The sequence below is a fragment of the Jaculus jaculus genome, chromosome 5, assembly GCF_020740685.1.
Source record: "Jaculus jaculus isolate mJacJac1 chromosome 5, mJacJac1.mat.Y.cur, whole genome shotgun sequence".
NCBI lineage: Eukaryota > Metazoa > Chordata > Mammalia > Rodentia > Dipodidae > Jaculus > Jaculus jaculus.
Window position 1 is genome coordinate 82,384,597 of NC_059106.1, and position 14,307 is coordinate 82,398,903.

Here is a 14,307-nt window from a genome sequence, read left to right on the forward strand (position 1 = left end):
TTGAGTTGAGTTGCCCAACATAGTAGATACTAGTTTTCTATGGCTATTAAAATTAAAATTCTATAAAATTAGAAATAATTTCTGAACTGGAGGTTATAGCTCAGCAATATAGCACTTGCCTATTATGTGCAAGATCCTGGCTTTGATCCCTAGTGTTTCCATTATTTCTTCATTGTTGGGACAAAATACTTCACCAGAAGCAACTTAACAAAGGAAAGGGCTTGTTTTGGGCTTGCAGTTTCAAGGGGTAGTCCTTCATGATGGGGAAACATCCCAAGTGCTGGGATTAAAGGTGTGCGCCACCACACCTGGCCACCTTTTTATTTCATTCATTTATTTATTTATTTTGTTTTGTTTTGTTTTGTTTTTCAAGGTAGGACCTCACTCTAGCACAGGCTGACCTGGAATTCACTATGTATTCTCAGGGTGGCCTTGAACTCATGGCAATCTTCCTACCTCTGCTTCCTGAATGCTGGGACTAAAGGTGTGCGCCACCACACCCGGCTTACTTTTATTTTTAAATATATTTATTTATGAGGGAGAGAGAGAGAGAGGGAGAGAGAGAGAGAGAGAGAGAGAGAGAGAGAGAGACAGAGAGACAGAGAGAGAAAGGGGGGAGGGATAGAATGGGTGTGCCAGGGCCTCTTACCACTGCAAATGAATTCCAGGTCTCCAGGTGCATGTGTCACTTCGTGTATCTGGCTTTACATCCTGAGGTTAAGTGCCTTTAACTGCTAAGCTGACCCTCCAATTCTGGAGCAGAGTTTTTGTTTTTCGAGGTAGGCTCTTATTCTGGTCCAGGCTGACCTGGAATTAACTACGTAGTCTCCGGGTGGCCTCAAACTCACGGTGATCCTCCTACCTCTGCCTCCAGAGTGCCGGGATTAAGGGTGTGTGCCACCAGGCCCGTCTGCAAAATATTTTTAATAGACTTTTACATATCACACATTGAGAACAGGAGCAAAAGGGTTTAAGAGAATAGAAATTTCATTTTAAAAACTAGGACAAGCTGGGCATGGTGGCTCATGCATTTAATCCCAGCACTCAGGAGTTCAAGGCCAGCCTGGGACTACAGAGTCAGCCTGGGCTAGGGTGAGACCTTACCTCAAAAACAAAACAAACAAAAAAGGACAAAGCTGGGAGTGGTGGTACAAGCTTTTGGCTGTAGCACTAGGGAGGCCGAGGTAGGAGGCTTGCCAAGAGTTCCAGGCCAGCTTGGGGCTACAGAGTGAGTTTTGGATCAGCCTGAGTTAGAGTGAAACCTAAAATAAATAGATGATTGATAGGTAGACAGATAATGGGGCACGATGGCTGGGTAGGTGGTTCAGTCTGTAAAGCACTTGCCATGCAAGTATGAGGACCTGGGTACCCAGGTAAAAGCCAGGCATGGTGGCATCACTATTACCCTAGTGCTGGGGAGGTAGAGGCAGGAGAACCCTTAGGGCTTGCTGGTTAGCTAGCTTACTGTTACTGCACTCTAGATTCAGTGGGAGACACAGTCTCAGAAATAAAGCAGGAGGGCTGGAGAGATGGCTAAGTGGTTAAAGGCGTTTGTTTATAAAGCCTACTGGCCCAGGTTCAATTCCCCAGTCACCCAGATGAGCATTTGTTTGCAGTGGCAAGAGACCCTGGAGCGCCTGTACACATACCCATACACACCCATACACCGCCCCCCATAAATAAAAATGTAAACAATCAGAGAGCAATTGAAGAGGACATACAACGTTGACCTTTGAATCGGACATGCACATGCCTCCATGTGCAACACGTACCCATATACATGCAAACGCATATGCATACCACAGACACATACACAAAAACTGGATAAAATTTAAGAAGGGTGTAGTTCAGCATTTTCCATCTCTGCTCCTGGAATGGTGGGACAAGCTGAGGCCCACCAGGACACACTCCAGGAACAATATTTGGTTAGTTTCACTGTTTAGCTAATGACTGGGTTTTTGTTGTGCAAAGCGCCCTTTGGCTGGCTTTTCTTTTGCTGAGTGGTATATTCTGGCTGGCAGCATGCTGATCTACAAAACGGAGCAGGGCCTGAGCCAGTCTGGCAGGGAGAAGCTGGGGGAGTGTGTGGAGGCTGGCAGATGCAGAGGGGTGAGAGGAAACAGGACGAGTGTGACCACTGCCTGGGGGGCCGGTGGTTGTGCTGAGGGAGCATAGATGTTGAGTAGGGTGCTCAAGGGGCTCTCCTGTGCGCAGTCCATGTCACCTCTGCCAGCTAAGAAACTTTCAGTTGCTTTGGGAGTTAGCATTTGTATGAGGGGGATTTCGTGGTGTGTAAAGACTGGCTTCACATCTGGCTTAGGGTAGCAGAAGAAATGCTCAAAAGAAATACAGTCCCACGTGGGTTAAAGCCTGGGTCTTGTCTGAAATTTCTTACCTAAGAGTGGTGCCCAGCTGCATCTTGGGATAAATTGCTCTCCCCGAACTTCAGAGTATATAGCCTCACTAGGACTGCCAAGCTTGCAGATTTATGACATAAAGAAATGAAGATTGATCAGGCCCAAGATGTGATGGGATTTGGAATACTACCTCAGAGTCAGGTCTCTGAAACAGAGTGGTACAAAGTCCCCTCTGTGCCCACATTAGACTTTCTGAAGCATGGACCACACAGAGGGCCTTGCGGCCACATGATTCCTAACCAGAGGCAACAACTCTTTCGGCATAAGAACACAAAGGCCACATGCCAAGAGGGGATGGACATGGGGAATACAAAAAGTCTGTCCTGTGGCTATTCCACCAACCAGTGGTCTCTACCCCAAACCTACCTCTACTCTCTGGCGTGAAACCAGGTGAACTGAGCAACCTCAGCTGACAGCCTGTAGCAGTGGAGGTAAATACAGGCGCCTGCAGGAGGGACAGAAAGGGGTTATCGGAGACAAAGAGCCAGCGAGCAGAGCTAGAGGTGTGGAAGAGTTATTTGTTTATTTTTTTATTTCTGACCTGGAGAACATGATGCGGTGGGAGAATCCACCAAAAGACCCTTATTACTGAGTTGCTACTGGTTCTGGGGACATTGCGATGGTTAACTTCTATTGCCAACTTGACTGGACCCATAATCACCTAGGAGACAAATCTCTGGGTATGTCTGTGAGGAAGTTTCCAGTCTAGTTGAATTGAGATGGGAAAATCCACCCTGAGTGTGGGTGACACAATCTCATGGGCTAGGGTCCCAGGCTAGATACAAAGTGAGCTGACTATGGACTGAATGTGACTAGCTCTTTCAAGCCACTGCTGTCATGGCTCCCTTCACTTACATGAGGAGAATGTATCATATCTCCTTGAACTGTAAGCCACAACAAACCCTTCCTTCCTTAAGTTACTGCTTGTCAGGTATTTTGTCACAGAAACAAGAAAAGTAAATATAGACACTGTCCCCATATAGTTAATTAAAACTCAAGTTAAGGGCTGGAGAGATGGCTTGATGGTTAAGGCGCTTGCCTGCAAAACCAAAGGACCCAGGTTCGACTCTCCAGGACCCACATAAACCAGAGGCACAAGGGGCACATGCATCTGGAGTTCATTTGCAGTGACAGAAGGCCCTGGCACATCCATTCTCTCTCTCTCTCTCTCTCTCTCTACCTGCCTATTTCTGTATCTGTCTCTGAAGTAAATTAATAGAATTAAAAAAAACCCTCAAGTTAAGCTGGGCAAGGTGGTGCATGCCTTTAATTCTAGCACTCAGGAGGCTGAGGCAGGAGAATCACTATGAGTTCAAGACCAGTCTGAGATTACATAGTGAATTCCAGGTGAGCCTGGGCTAGAGTTAGATTCTACCTTATAAAAAAAATAAATAAAAATCAAAAACAAAAACAGCCGGGCGTGGTAGCGCACGCCTTTAATCCCAGCACTAGAGAGGCAGAGGTAGGAGGATCTCCATGAGTTCAAGGCCACCCTGAGACTACATAGTGAATTCCAGGTCAGCCTGGGCTAGAGTGACACCCTACCTCAAAAACCAAAAAAAAAAACCCCCAAGTTAAAAGTCAATAATAACTCCTGCCAGGTGTGGTGGCCCACGCCTTGAATCCCAGCACTTGGGAGGCAGAGGTGTTGCAATCACTGTGAGTTTGAAGCCACCCAGAGGCTGCACAGTGAATTCCAGGTCAGCCTGAGCTAGAGGGAGACCCTACCTGGAAAAATAAAAAATAAAAAAAAAGAAAAAGAAAAAAAAGTCAATAATATTTGTTTGTTTATTTATTTTTGGTGGGAGTTGCCCTTATACCTAGCTCTGGAGCTACCAGGCATGGAACTGTTGAGATGAATGTTCCAGTCAGACTGCCACACCCTCCAAGGAAGGACTAGAGACAGCAGCTGTATGGACACAGTGACAAATCTGGGGTAAGAGTTACAAATGTCCTCACAAAAGCATGCGCCATTCCCCAAGCTTGCCCTTGGCTGTGGCCACTGTGGGGAATTAGTTGGTATACTAACTCTGTATATCAAATTGTTAGTGGTTTCAGGGACATAGTATATCTACTATTCTTTTTCCATATTTTATTTATTTATTTATTTATTTTTGACAGAAACAGAGAGAGAGAAAGAATGGGCACACCAGGGTCTCTAGCCACTGCAAACAAACTCCAGATGAATGCACCACCTTGTGCATCTGGCTTACATGGGTACTGGGGAATCAAACCTGGTCCTTAGATTTTGCAGACAAGCACATTAACAGCTAAGCCATCTCTCCAGCCCCCATAGGGAGGGACTAGGTCCTTTCTATGTTAGGAGACAGAGCTCAAAATCCACATAGGTCAGGGATCTGGTGTGGGCTCTAAGAGCTGGTGGTGGATTTTTAACATAAATACGTTCATGAACTAGGAGAATAACTGCAAGACTCTCTCTCTCTCTCTCTCTCAGACTCAGGTAAAGGTCTCCACTGATCCTGATCCTATACACTCCCCACCTCCACTCTACCCAGTGGACCACAGGGGCATCCTGGAGCTCTAGAAGTCAATGTTAGCTCAGAGCATTGTTCAAGGATCTCTACGTGCCAGGGGCAGCCTCAGGACTTGGAGAGGGGTAGGGTAGATAAAAGACCAGAGACCCACACTTCTGCACTGGCCACATGGACTCACCTTGCCTGTGCCTCTCTCACCACTTGGGAGGTGGGTTAGCTCTGTCCACGACCCTTGGCATAGAAAGAACAACGTGTAGGTTTTTTGTTTGTTTGTTTGTTTATTTTCCGAGGTAGGTTCTCCTCTACCCAGGCTGACCTGGATTTCACTATGTAATCTCAGGCTGGCCTCGAATTCATAGCGATCCTCCTACCTCTGCCTCCAGAGTGCTGGGATTAATGGTGTGCGCCACCACGCCCTGCAACACGTAAATTTATGTAACTGGAAAGTCCAGGATGTAGAAGAAAATTTTCAAATTCTCCATTATGTTTTAAGTAGGAATCTGTTATAATCAGTATTTGTTTTCCTTGTATAACTTATGCAAGCGGAACAAACTTCAAATACTTTTCCTTATGCCAAGAAATTCTACCACTCTTGTGCTTCTTTAAGTAAAACAAGAACACTGAAGTCATGCTCAGTAGGTTAAATATTACAAGGTTGATGGAAAGTTCAATTTCCTATAACAAACTTACAGGGTGTAAATACAATTTTCTATAATAAACAAGCATCATAGTCTTAAGGTTAAGGGTTATAAAACAATAAAACATTATAGTTAGAGTAGAATATCGTCGGAGATCTTCTTGCATACAAACAGCTCAATATCACAATGTCAAGATACAAGAATAAATGTAATTTGAAATAAGATCTTAACTCCATATGGTTAATTCATATTCTCTCCCTCTCTTTCTCTGTCCCTCTCTCTCTCTCTCACACACACACAATTTGTGTGTCTTTTTGCTTACTCCTAATCTTTGCCACACAAAAATAATTATGTCCAGTCCAATACTTTGCATTTTCTCAAAAGCCCTCATGTCAATAACATCACTCTCTCAAGGTCTCTTATCAACTGCTATTGAAACTTCTTATCTCAACTACATTTTAAACAGAGATGAAATAGTACATTAAGGGATTATAGTATTTAATTTCCTAAAAAGTATGGATATTCAGACATGGCTGGGTCCAGGAGCTTACATAACGCTCACATGTCTCCCTCTCTCTCCATCTCTCCGTAGTCTCTGAATTATGTTGTTTCTTGGCTTCATTTTCTTTTCTTGTTTTGTTTTCTGAAAAAGGGTTTCATGTTGCCTGGGTTGGCCTTGAATTTACTATGTAGCCAAGGACGATCTTGAATTCCTGATCCTTCGGCTTCTATGCTGGGATTACTGGTGTGTGCCACCACACCCAGTTTCCTTATTATTTTCTTTGGCAAAATTACTCTTCCATGTGAACAGAGCCTCAGCTTGCACTTTCAAAGAGTCAGAGAATTTTCTTTCGTTTTTTAAAAAATGTTTTATTTACTTATTTATTTGAGACTGAGAGAGAGAAAGAGGGAGATAGAGAGAATGGGTGCCCCAGGGCCTCTAGCTACTACCAATGAACTCCAGACACATGCACCACCTTGTGCATCTGGCTTACGTGGATACTGGGGAATCAAACCTGGGTCCTTAGGCTTCACAGGCAAGCACCTTAATTGCTAAGCCATCTCTCCATCCCTCAGGGAATTTTCTTAATAATTCTGACACACATACACACACACACACACACAAAAAAAAAAAAAAAAAAAAACAACCAAAAAAAACCCCTCCTGTGGAAGATTTTCATCGGCCCACTTAGTCATGTGTTGGTCCCGGAACTAATTACTATGGCTAGAGAAATGGGACTGGCTGATTTTCAAGTCTGTGTCACTTACCTTTGGGCCCTGAGTATAGGATTGACTAGGAAATCAGTGTACCTTAAAACCACATGGAATAAAGGAGAGCTAGTTTCCAAACAGAAGGGATATAGGCAGACAGCCTTAATTTAAGGTAAATGTTTCGAAAGGGGTATTATGTTAGGTTGACAGATGTAATAACATGTCATTTGCTCATCAAAAAAAAAAAAAAAAAAAAGCCCATCTGGAGGCTGGAGAGATGGCTCAGCTGTTAAGGCACTTGTCTATAAAGCCTGATGACCTGGGTTCAATACCCCACTACCCATGTGGAAGCCAGATGCACAAAGTAGTGTATCTGGAGTTCATTTGCAGCAGCTAGAGGCCCTCTCTCTCCCTCCCTCCCTCTCCCCCCCCCCACCTCTCTCTCTCTGTCACTCTGTGCTTGCAAATAAAATTTAAGAAAAGAAAGAAACAAAACTTAAGAAGAGCCCATCTGGAAATGAGGCTCAATGACCTCATTAACAGGCTAGGGTTTGGGTTTTTTGTAAGCGTGTGTGTGTATGTGTGTACACTGTGGTGTATGTGATCAGCGGCATGCAAGCAGAGGTCAGAGAACAACTTCTGGATCTGTCCTTATTTGAGGCAGGGTTCCCCTGGGTCCCACTCTGCTGTTGTAGCTGGGCTCGCTCTCTGAGAGCTCCTGTGAAATCATCTGGTCTTCACCTCCCATCTCACCATCAAAATGATGGGATTACAACTATAGACATCAGTCACAGCTTTTGCCTTTTCGTTTTCTCAGCTAAATTAACTATGTTTCTCTAATTCCCAAGGTATTATCTATTAGGGAAACTGGATTTTAAGATAAAGGTTCACTTATAAGTGTTTAATTTCCCAAGATAAGTTTCTCATACCTGAGAACATTGTGACTAAAGATGGCTCCTGTTTTGTTTGTTTATTTGTTTTTTTTCAAGGCAAGGTGTCAATCTAGCTCAGGCTGACCTGGAATTCACTATGTAGTCTCAGGGTGGCCTCAAACTCAAGGTGATCCTCCTATCTCTGCCTCCCAAGTGCTAGGATTAAAGGCATGCACCACCACGCCTGGTTCTTTTTTTTTTTTTTTTAATAATCTAAATTTACTTTATTTTTATCTTCCTGAGAGAGATACAGAGAGAATGAGGTAGATAGAGAGAATGGGCATGCCATGGCCTCTAGTGACTACAAATGAACTCCAGATGCATGCACCACCTTGTACATCTGGTTTATATGGGTCCTGGGGAATCAAACCTAGGTCGTTTGGCTTTGCAAGCAAGCACCTTAACTGCTAAGCCATCTCTCCAGCCCCATAGCTCCTGTTTTATTTGTGCCAATTCTTTTTTTTTTTTTTAATTTTTGGCTTTTTGAGGTAGGGTCTCACTCTAGCTCAGGCTGACCTGGAATTCACTATACAGTCCCAGGCTGGCCTCCAATTTACAGTGTTCCTCTTAACTCTGCCTTCCCAGTGCTGGGATTAAAGGCACGCACCACCACAGCCCGCTTGCCTAAACTTTTTATTTTTTATTTTATTTTATTTATTTTTTTAAATTATTTATTTATTTATTTGAGAGCGACAGACACAGAGAGAAAGACAGATAGAGGGGGAGAGAGAGAGAATGGGCGCGCCAGGGCTTCCAGCCTCTGCAAACGAACTCCAGATGCGTGCGCCCCCTTGTGCATCTGGCTAACGTGGGACCTGGGGAACCGAGCCTCGAACCGGGGTCCTTAGGCTTCACAGGCAAGCGCTTAACCGCTAAGCCATCTCTCCAGCCCACCTAAACTTTTTAAATGTTGGGTCTGAGGATTGAACTCAAGTACTCAGGCGTCAGCCATGAGCGCTTTATTTTTGAGTCATCTTCCCAGTCCCCAGGTTTTGTCTTTGTGGGTTCTAGGTAAATATTCTGCCACGGAGCTAGCTATGCCCCTACTCCAACTAGCATTCTTTCTTTTTTGGTTTTTCAAGGTAAGGTTTCACTCTAGCCCAGGCTGGCCTGGCATTCACTACAGAAACTCAGGGTGGCCTCGAACTCACTGAGATCCTCCTACCAAACTAGCATTCTTAATGCTGATGTGTATTATCAAGAATATAGGGCTAGCAGAGAGTGAATAGGTCAGCCTAGGCTACAGCAAGACCCTACATCAAAACAACAACAACAATAACATATATATATGGCTGAGGGAATGGTTCAGTGGTTAAAGACACTTGCTTGAAAATTGCTTGCAGACCCTACTGATCTGAGTTCAATTCCCCAGTACCCACATAAAGCCAGATGCACAAAGTAGCACATATGTCTGAAGTTTATTTGCAGAGGCAAGAGGCCCTGGTTGGGGAGAGAGCTGAGTGGTTAAAAGCACTTGTTTGCAAAACCTGCAGCCTGGATTTGATTCCCCACCACACACATAAAGCCAGGTGCCCAAAGTGACACATATGTGTGGAGTTGTCTGCAACAGCAAGAGGCCCTGGCATGCCTATTCTCTCTCAATCTATAGAAAATAATTTTTTAAAATTTATTTATCTGGGAGTGACAGACAGACAGAAAAAGAGGCAGATAGAGACAGAGAGAGAGAATGGGCGCACCAGGGCCTCCAACCATTGCAATGAAGTCCAGACGCGTGCATCCCCTTGTGCATCTGGCTAATGTGGGTCCTGAGGAATCGAGCCTTGAACCAGGGTTCTTAGGCTTCACAGGCAAGCGCTTAATCACTAAGCCATCTCTCCAGCCCATAAATAAATATTTTTAAAAAAATTATGCATCTGTGCTCGGTTCGGCAGCACATATACTAAAATTGGAACGATACAGAGAAGATTAGCATGGCCCCTGTGCAAGGATGACATGCAAATTCATGAAAAATAATGCATCTAAGCATGGTGGCGCATGCCTTTAATCCCAGCATTTGGGAGGCAGAAGTAGGAGGATCACTGTGAGTTCAAGGCCAGCCTGAGGCTACATAGTGAATTCCAGGTCAGCCTGAGCTAGAGTGAGACCCTACCTTGAAAAACAAGAACAAAAACAAAATAATAATAATAATAACAATCAATAAATAATGCATGTAAGGAGCATGAGTGTGGCACACCCTTCCAGATGTGCCCTGTTATGTTCCTCACCCTTTGACACTCAACTGGTTGTTAGGAGGAGCTCAGGGTAGAAGCTCCAGGGACCTGTCATTCTAGCATTATCAGGTGCCCTGAAGGTGCAACTGTTGTGTTCCAAAGGTCATGTTCTCATGTCACTGAGGCTATCTTTAATGAGGGAGTGTAGGTCATTAGACATAGGAAAGGGGTCTGAAAAAGATGTTTGGCTGACAGCCAGGGACATTCCTGTACTTATACCCTTGAATTATATTACCTGGATCTACCTCCCCGCCCCAGGTGGGGAAGGGGAGTCAGCGGGGTACTTCCCCAGGAAGATGCGATGCTAGATGGCGGTGGAGGAGAAGTAGGTCCTTCTGGCAGGGAGAGTACAAAGCCCCTCTTGCAGCTAGGGTACCCTGCTCTAAGAGTGGCTGAGGTGGCCCCAATTACTGGAGAGTGCACAGGTCGCTTTGTGCTTCATGAATGGACTGCGGAAGCAGTTGGTCCTGTTTCAATAGGCTGCCCTGCAGCACGGAGGTCCACACATGATAACTTCAGGCCTTGGGGAGGAAACAGATGCTAGGGCTAATTAGGGCACGGTTCCTCGGGTCCACGATGGCAGAGGACATCCAAATAAAACTCGACACCTGCGCCCAGTGTGTTATGTGGACAGCATTGCTCACTCGCTGGCCTATCTGCAGATGACTCAGAGTGGATGCTCTTGGAAAATGGAGCCCCTCAGTCATTGTCCTTGGAAGCCAGACAGAATGGGATGGCATGCTTCCTTCTGTGCCTGGCGATCCCACCAGGCTCAGGAAGCGTCCTCTGGTGGAGATATGGCAGGAGACGTTCACCCAAATGTTGTGACAGTTTGTTGATCCTGTTGCTAGCAGATTTTCTACTGACAAGGCTAATCTCACTTCCTAAAGGATTTTCTCCATCCAAAGGGATTTTACAGAACTTTATTAATTGTTCTTGGAATGCCGTATTCAGATCAGAAAGGGTGGTAGGGTGGCACAAATGCTTTAATTCATACAAAGCACTGGGCCCATGCTGCTGGTGGCACTCTGTCTTCACAGTTGGTCTGAAACCATGTCTGCTTATTGATCTTGTTCTGGCCTTGACAACAAGGGGACACACAGGGACAGTCTCACCCAGCATGCCACCAGGCTGAAGGCTAAACTCCAAGTGGCTTATGGTTTGTCACCATGGTGGCTCAGGGTAACACTGCACAGAAACAGATCAGAGCATGTAGGGAGGACGTCTGTTGTTTTGGCCAGCTCAGAAACCGTTTATCTCCCTCTGGGTGACCACCTTCCATCTTGTCCTCAGGGAACCACACCACTGCCACTTTGTGTCTTTGTAGTTCTGAGGGCAGGGGTGATGGGAACTGACAACAACCTTCGGGCCAGAGGACATAAAGGCAGTTCCCAAAGGTAATGCTTGAAGCCGAGGATGGCAAACTTCTCCCATAAGGAGCCGCTTGTATTTTCGGCTCGCTGAGCCACTGCGGTCTCGGTTTCAACTGCTCAGCACTGTGGTGGTAGAGTGAGAGCAGGTATAGACGATATGTAGACACACACGCGTGGCCATGTTCCAATGAAAAGCTATTTATAAAACAGGTGGCAGGCCAGATTTGGCTCAAAGGTCAATTTAGCCAAGTTTTCCTGAGCAACGTCAGACCTTCCAGAAGAGCATTCCAGCTCTTCAAGGTCTTGCCAGCCCTTTGGTTAAATAATTGGATCCAGCTAAGCCTGAGGCTAACTGCCCTTGTGACTTTGCTCTTAATGAACCAGTAAATTCCCATTTTAACTTAATTTGCATCGGTGTTCTCTCTGACACAACTAAGAGGTTCCTTAAAATTCACCCAGGTGCAGGGCCAGGGCTGCCGACGGCAGACTGGGTTTCAAAAGAGATTTGTTGGCCTGAGATAGGCAGAAGATGGCTTAGCAATAAGCTACCGTATCTCCTGTCAGGATCTCTACTAGCCTGTAACACGCAGCTGGAAGCCAAAGCTGTAACCGCGGTGTCGCCGAACAACCTTCTGCCCAAAGGACGACTCTGCCGAAAGGAATCCACATGCCAAACAGGAAGTGCCCCAGTGAGGTCAAGGAGAAACCAGTCTGGCCACGCCTTTCGGCCCACGCTTTAACCCCAGCACTTGGAAGGTAGAGGTAGGAGAATCGGCCGTGAGTTTGAGGCCACCCTGAGACTCCATAGCGAATTCCAGGTCAGCCTGGGCTAGAGTGAGACCCTGCCTCAAAAAACAAAACAAAAGAAAAAACAAACAAAAGAGAGAGAGAGAGAGAGAAACCAGAGAAACCAGTCTTCTCCTTTGGCGAGAAGTGAGTGGACAATGGACTATGAGGAGAATGGAGAGAGGCAATAGGGGACGATCTGGAATGGGCTTCAGAAAGACCAGCTGGAGTGTGGGAAGTCCTCTCCCCAGCACTTAATCTGGAGACAATAAAAGATAAGAAAAAAGAGGTGTGTCTGGAGACATGTGGTATGCCGAAGGCACTTGCTACTATTTAGGTAATGAGATTCCAGTCCCTCTTCATGAGGAGGATCCAGCCACCACAGGCAGTCAATATATTTTTTTAAGATTTATTACAATTTATTTATTTTTATTTATTTGAGACAGAGAGGGAGAAAGAGACAGAGAGAGTGAGTCAGAATGGGCATGCCAGGGCCTCTAGCCACTACAAATCAACTCCAGATGCATGTGCCCCTTTGTGCATCTGGCTAACGTGCGACCTGGAGAATTGAACTTGAGTACTTTGACTGTGCAGACATGCACCTTAACCACTAAGCTATCTCTCCAGCCCAGTCAATACTTCTTCAGGGCTTAAGATTTCTCCTGGAGGAGAAAGGAATTGGGAGCAGATATATGCTTGGACTGGTTGGATCCCAGCTTCACCTGAAGATACAGTGGATGCTAGGGGACAGACTACAGACAATGGAGGGATTCTACTGGGATAGGGAAGATGACTTAAGAATAGTAGCTAGTTGGGCTGGAGGGATGGTTTAGTGGTTAAGGCGATTACCTGCAAGCCAAAGGACCTTGGTTTGATTACCCATGACCCACGTAAGCCAGATGCACAAGGTGGCACACACTTCTGGAGTTTGTTTGCAGTGGCTGGAGGCCCTGGCACGCCCATTCTCTCTTTTTCTCTCTGTGTCTGCCTCTTTCCCTTGATTGCTCTCTCAAATAAATGAATAAATGAAAACTAAGAAAAAAAAAAAAGAATAGTAGCTAGCAATCAAAATCTAAGAGATATAAATAAATCATATGGAAACCTAATTTTTTGGACAATGGAACACTCAGGAGCCATAGATTGTTGCCAGAAAATTTTCCTTGCCAGGGATGGGATACCTTCCAGAGAGTTGTTGGCCAGGGAGGTCCCTGATGCCCCCAAAACATTATATGCCCCCAAAACATTATAGGCCATTGCTGAGGCCCTAGGTTTCCCACCAGGAATAGATGATAAGACCTTATTGCTTAAGACTCCACATACTTGGGCTGCAATGCCAGTGAGAAATCCTGCTGGAACTGAGATGATAACCTCCTCCATGTGGACCAGCTGACAGAAAGCTGGAAGAAGCCATTCTGCATGCAGTTCAATGGGAGAGAGAAAAATCACCAGTGAAGATCCTCAACAGTGGACACTGCAAACCTTTTATTTTGCTAGCCAGGCCAAATGAGCCAATGGGTGCAATAGTGGTACGTCTGTCATGATGGAAACCAACTGCCCTCTAATTGGACTGGAGGCCCACTCCATGGGAGGAAATACATCCCTTATACTGAAAAGTTAAAACAGGGGTATTCATGAGCCCTAGGGGTATAACATCTGCTGCTGTCTGGCTAAATGCATATACTATGCTTATCAAACTGCCCAGTAAGTACTTCTGTTAATGTTCATACCCATATATTAATGCTACTCTCATTTTTGGTAGAGAACCTTCTCTTTTCAGATGGCAGTGACCTTGGGATGACTCAGAAGGTATCATGGTGCTGGGAAGAAGTGACAGGAATGCTCAGCACTGCAGTATCTCTATCACACCTTCCAAGGCTCAGAGTCTATTGTAGAAGAGGTGGCGGAAAAAATGTAAGAGCCAAAGGGAGGGTAGGACTCCTTACAACGTGCTCCCTCCAGACATAAAATGGCCTGGATATCCATGACCTCACAGTGCCTGACACTACCTACACAAGACCTTCATAATAGGAGGAAAAGATCATGACATCAAAATAAGAGAGAATGATTGAGAGGGGGAGGAGATAGGATGTAGAATGGAGTTTCAAAGGGGAAAATGGTGGGGGGAGGGCACGACCAGGCGATATTATCTATAATCATGGAAGTTGTTAATAAAAAAATTTTTTAAAAAGGATAGTAGCTAGGGCTAGAAAAATGGTTCAGTGG

The 14,307-nt window shown here is 45.3% G+C and overlaps 1 non-coding gene across 1 annotated transcript; it reads left to right on the forward strand.

The window, feature by feature from the left end:
- The first annotated feature begins 9,570 nt into the window (after positions 1 to 9,570).
- LOC123461099 lies at positions 9,571 to 9,677 on the forward strand. Its single transcript, XR_006637417.1, has one exon. It is a non-coding gene; the product is annotated as a U6 spliceosomal RNA (small nuclear RNA).
- Positions 9,678 to 14,307: the final 4,630 nt, after the last annotated feature.